We start from the raw sequence: 6,252 nt of genomic DNA on the forward strand, positions 1-6,252 counted from the left end.
AAATAGTAAAAAAGAACGGTTTTATTTTGTTGCTATAAAATAATAAAAACTGAAGTTCAACAGTAACATTATAAAAAATTATTGTCTAAAACCATCTAAAAAAACGGTTTTCAGGTATTGCAGATTTTGGCATTGTTAAAGCTCATATTTATTGTAGTGTCTCCTGCGAAAAACGCTTACATTGAGGATTTACTCAATGGGAACTCACTGCCAAACTCTCCCGAGCTAGGCTTTTATTTTTTTTTTAATGTTCATACACTATTCAATTATATTTAATTTAGGGCTTTTGCCTAATTATAGTAAATTGCTTACTAATTGCTATTAAATGTGTGAACTTGGTTAGCTATATTTCTTGAGAATTTTACTTCATTTTTTTCACTTGGAATTGATTAATTGTGAATTAAGATTTAAATATAACTCAATTCCTTTCGATGGGCAAATAAAAGCAAATCAAAGAATGAGGTCTGGACTCGGAGTATTTTTGCACACATTAGCTCAGACCCAAAGTGGTTCAGTTTTGACCTGGGAGAAAAAAATAACACTCGGAAGAATATCTCAATCAGGTCCGAGTCATAGTTCGGGTCGCTCGGCCCGGTCCGGCCTAGTGAAGATACATATTTTAAAATTAACGTTTTGTGTTTAGGAAGTATAAGACTTTAGACTAATGCATAATATTTTGTGTTATTTATGTGTGACTTAAATATTTGGTATTATTAGTATTGATTCGTGATTATACTTTAATTTTAAAATTTAGTTAGTACTTATTATATTTTTCTACGTGAATTTTATCATATGAAATAATTGTTGAAAATTTAATATGTTCCCATACTAGCATCCAAGGAGGTAATACTTTTATTTTTGAATTTGTGTTTTCTAATTAATATTGTATAATATTAATTATAAATTAATTCATTTATTTTTAATAAAAATTGTGAAATTAGGAAAGAAATACAAAGATGCATGTAACTATGATTCATGAAGAGATTCAAGTTTAATATTGGCTACCAACTTCTTCGTAACAACTAACAAGTAAATTTTTATCTCTTTTTACAAATTATTATTAAAGACTTGGTTTTTGTTCATACCCTGTCCCACTATTTAGTTAGGCCCAAAATGAATAAAGGCTAATCAACAGATATTATCCGGATAGACACCTACCTGACCTCATAAAGGTTGAACACGGCGATGTTAGCCTAGCCCTACTTGTCTGAATCAGTAACTAACTTCTACAATCTCTTCTATTCATCTAGAAAAGAGATATCAACAACCTCCCTAACAAGAATTATTCTCCACATCTAAACAATTTTAACATCTAAATTCATCCAAGTGATTTAGATCACGCGATTCTTTTCCCACTTTCTTTCAAATTCGTGCATGCATTTTTACCCCTAATGCTACGTCTTCTTCTTCTTCTCCTCCTTTTTTATAATTTTCACTTTCATTACCGTCCTCTTCTTCCTCCTCCTCCTCCTCTTTCTTCTTCTTTTCTCATTTCAATTTCTTCTCCTCCTTCTTTTTCATCCTTCTCCTCCTCCTCCATCATCATCATCATCATCATCATCATCATCATCATCATCATCATCATCATCATTGTCATCTTCTTCTTATACATATCGTTGTTATCGTTATCGTCGTTATTGTTATTGTTGAATTTTTGCTATGTTGATGATGTTGTCTGATCCAAAATTGATTTTGGATGTGTTTTTGTTCACGATTCAGTCTTGTTTGTATGCTTATTTTCGAACTGAGTTTATGTGTCGCAATCATTATGTAATTTCAGTTTATTTCTGAGTTAATTTTGTCGCAATTGTTATGTAATTTCGGTTAATTTCCAAGTTAATTATATCGCAATCCATTATGTAATTTCGGTTCATTTTTGAGTTAATTATGTCGTAATCATTATATAATTTCACTTCATTTCTAAGTAAATTAAGGTGTATTTGGACTCGTTGTCCTACACAATTCAAAACTCTTTCTCCTCTTCCTCATTATCTTCTATTGCTTCTTCTTCTTTTTCATCTTTTTCTTCTTCATCTTCTCCTTCTTTTTTCATTTTCTTATAATTATTCTTATTTCACTCTCTAGAAAATATCAAACAAAACAGAAGAAGAAACATATTAATGACGTTGTCTAATCCAAAATTAATTTTGGATGTATTTTTGTTCGTGATTTAGTCTTGTTTGTGTGCTTGTTTTCGAACTGAGTTTATGTGTCACAATAATTATGTAATTTCGATTCATTTCTGAGTTAATTGTATCGCAATCATTATATAATTTTGGTTCATTTCTGAGTGAATTAATGTGCATTTGGATTCGTTTTCCTACACAATTCAAAACTCTTTCTCCTCTTTCTCCTCATCTTTTACTGCTTCTTCTTCTTCTTTTTCATCTTTTTCTTCATCTTCACCTTCTTATTTCGTTTTCTCAAAATTCTTTTTGATTTACTTTCTTGAGAGGAATAAAACAAAAAAAAAAGAGAAGAAAATATCAAATAAAAAAGAAGAAGAAACATATTAATGACGTTGTCTGGTCTAAAATTGATGTTGGATGTATTTTTGTTCATGCTTCAGTCTTGTTTGTGTGCTTGTTTTCGAACTGAATTTATGTGTCGCAATCATTATGGTAAATTTCGGTTCATTTCTGAGTTAATTATGACGCAATTGTTATGTAATTTTGATTCATTTTTGAGTTAATTGTGTTGCAATCATTATATAATTTCGGTTCATTTCTGAGTGAATTAAGGTGTATTTGGACTCGTTGTCCTTCACAATTCAAAACTATTTCTCCTCACCTTCTACTGCAATAACAGAAATAACAGCAACAACAAAAGAATGACGATGAGGAGAAAACACGCGAGGAGGAGGAGGAGGAGGAGAAGGAGATGGAGAAGGAGAAGGAGAAGGAGAAGGAGAAGGAGAAGGAGTAGGAGCAGGAGTAGGAAGAAAGGAGGAGAAGGAGGAGGAGAAGGAATGCGAAGACGATGACGATAACGTAGCGCGTGAACGTAAATGACTTGGTTGGAAGAATGATGTGTGCGCGTGTAATCACGCTCTTTTTAATGAGAGTAGTTTTTGTTGGTGTTAGATCTACTTGGTTGGACTTGGATGACAATATTACTTGGATGTGTAGCAAATCTGTCCTAACAAAAGGGAGTAACAAACCTACCATCAAAGGTAAAACTACTTCAAAGGTGGTTATTGACTTTACATCTATACTTATAAATATCCAGACACCTTCAAGTATTCTTCGAACTCCAATATATTAAAAACCTACCTAAAACCCTACTAACTTAAGTATCAGAGTCCCTTGCAGGTACCACACCCACCTCCTTACGAAGAATTTGGATAACTTCATCCCTACAGGAGAAGACGTCGAATCTTTCACCTAAAGGCGTCTGTATCTCATGTTCAGGCCCAAATCACCCTGGTTCTAGGTAAGTCTCAGAACAGTTTTTATCCGATATAATTATGGTTCGAAAGTGTATAAGTTTCATTAGGTTTAAAATCAGATTATGATCCAAAAAATAGACTCGATATATATTTAAGGTCAGGTCTAGATTAAGACAAATCTAATTTTACCCGGCGTATATACATCCCTAATCTTTAGTCTAAATGGACCAAAACGCATGAGCATGACATAAAAAATAGATGGGTGTCCAAAAATAAAAAAAATGGAGAAAATGAAAGAATCTTGTTTTTGGAAACGATTTGTCAACGCATGAGGTTTTTTTTTTTTTGTATTTTTTTAACTTAATAGAATTTGAATTGTTTTTCACGGTTGGCCTGCAAACTTTCATTGAAGGATTCATACCTTTCATTGCAGATCTATTATGTTATTAACCATAGTTACTTACCTCTATCTCAATTTCCCTTAACAAAAACTTAATAAAATAAAAAGTTGATAAGTTATAACATCTTACAATTAATAACGCATAGTATTTTTAATCACTATTAGGGTGCGTAAATTAACATACAGATGTGCAATGAAAGGTATAAATCATTCAACAAAATTAAGTTTGCATACTAACTTTACTTACAGAAATACATATGCAGTTATGTTCACGTAAAGTTAATAATAAAAAAATTGTTAGATGACAATTTAGTCAAATCTATCAAAATCACCTAACAATTCTTAATTATCAACTTTATATAAAAATAACTGAGTATTCACCTTAAAATTCTATTAAGTTAAAAAAATACAATAAAAAAACAAAAATATATACTCATTATTTTTTATTTTATTTTCATCGATACTTTTTCACTTTTTTTATTGTGTGTAATATATTTTAGAGAAAATGACCCCTGATCTATTGTCCCGCGGGCATTTTTGTTCCTGACGATTGAAAAATATTTTTAAGTTCCTGACCTTCACAAAACTTGGACGCATCAGTCCCTCCGTCCAAATGCCTCGGTCAGGGACTGATCCGTCCAAATTATCTGTTAGGGACTGATCCGTCCAAGTTTTGTGAAGGTCAGGGACTTAAAAGTATTTTTCAATGGTCAGGACGAAAATATCTGCGAGGCAAAAGATTAGGGACCTATTTGTCCTTTTCTCTATATTTTATTTTTCGGTGGACATTTCACTATTGTAAAATATAAAATTATAAGGGAAAACCCAATAACTTAAAAAACATTCATAAAGATAATTAATTAATTGTATCTTCTTTTATTCTTAATTTTCAAAGAAAAAATACATTAAATTATAAACTATATCATTTGAATTACAAATATGAATTAATATAAAAAGAGTTAAAAACATAATATTAAGATGAGATAGGTTATTTTAATCAATATTTGTAAATAGGGCAGAGCAGAGATGGCTACATATCCCTCCTCATACACCGGACCCTATTGAAGTAGTTTTGAGCTTAAATAAAGTAATATATGTCAGGTACTTAGGTTTGAGATACAACAATTATTTTTGTTTGCGTACAAGAGCAGTAGTAATTTTGACTGTTATTTAACCAACAGAAAAAATAATAGTTTGAGATAGAGGACCACCCTCTACGAAATCTTTCACTGTGAAGTGTGCTATGCTTGAATCAATTGCAAACAGCCACTGGAACATACAGCTAAGACTCTGAGCACGAAAGTGATAGGCTTTAGGAAAAAGTTTCTGTTAATTATTCAATTCTCCTTTGGCGCTTTTGCATATTATCAAAGCAAACTTGTGTATTGCTCTGCCATTATATTCTTCATTATAAAATTTGTGTGGATGTTAGTAATGATCTGAATTGAAAGATTCCAACACCATGAATAATAGTACGTTGTTTTGATTCATCACGCGTTTCAATTGCCATTTTCTAAGCCAACATTGAGCAAATCCGAAGCAGAATCTCTCCCCGTTTATTACAAAACTAAAGTCAAATATTAAAAGTTCAAAAATGAAAAACTGAAAACGTTTGTTTAATGGTTATATTTTATGTACTCTTATGTACTCTTTATGTATTATTTTTACAATTAATTACAATTATACATTAAATAATTAACAAATTAAACTAATTTTTATTCTGATTGACATATACTAAAGTGAATAAGTAATTACAATTAAGTCTACATCTATTCTGAAAAAATGGTCTAGGTAATTAACAATAATGCAATGAATGAATGAATCGGAGAAACTCTAGCTATTAGCTTAATTTGTAGGTAGCATTGCATGAGGATTGGTCCCCGTATGCATTCATTACTCAGCTGCAAATTGGAAGAAGGATGCAAAGAAAGTGGAAATAGAGAAATCCAATTTTAAACGTTTGCTTTGTCTGTATTTTAATTAGGTTTCACGTGATGGAGGAAGAAACGAATGAGGAAGATGGATTTATATTCTTTCCACGATGCATGGCATCAAAGAGTTATCCTCTTCTATGCCGGACGTGTTTGAGTACGATACACGTGACAAATTCTGATAATACAAAACCATATATTTCTTTGTTCATCATCACCTTATCGCATCGCTTAGCTTATTAGCTTCCATGCATTACTATTAATGTGAAGCGCGCATGTGACGCAAAACGATTGCTGAGGATAATAAGCAGTTGTTGGTGACTGTTTCTGTGCTTGTCAATCCAAAATGAGTGAGAGAAGTGGTAAATGACATGCTGCATCCACATCATAATATTATTGTACCATAACAAATTTGGATTTATTGATTGATCATCAACTCATTCGTTCTTTTAATTAAGGGTTAAAATTTAAATTCTATCATATATATATATATATATATATACAACAATTTATTTATTAGAACTAAATCCTTA

The sequence above is a fragment of the Arachis ipaensis genome, chromosome B05 (genome assembly GCF_000816755.2).
Source record: "Arachis ipaensis cultivar K30076 chromosome B05, Araip1.1, whole genome shotgun sequence".
Classification (NCBI taxonomy): Eukaryota; Viridiplantae; Streptophyta; class Magnoliopsida; order Fabales; family Fabaceae; genus Arachis; species Arachis ipaensis.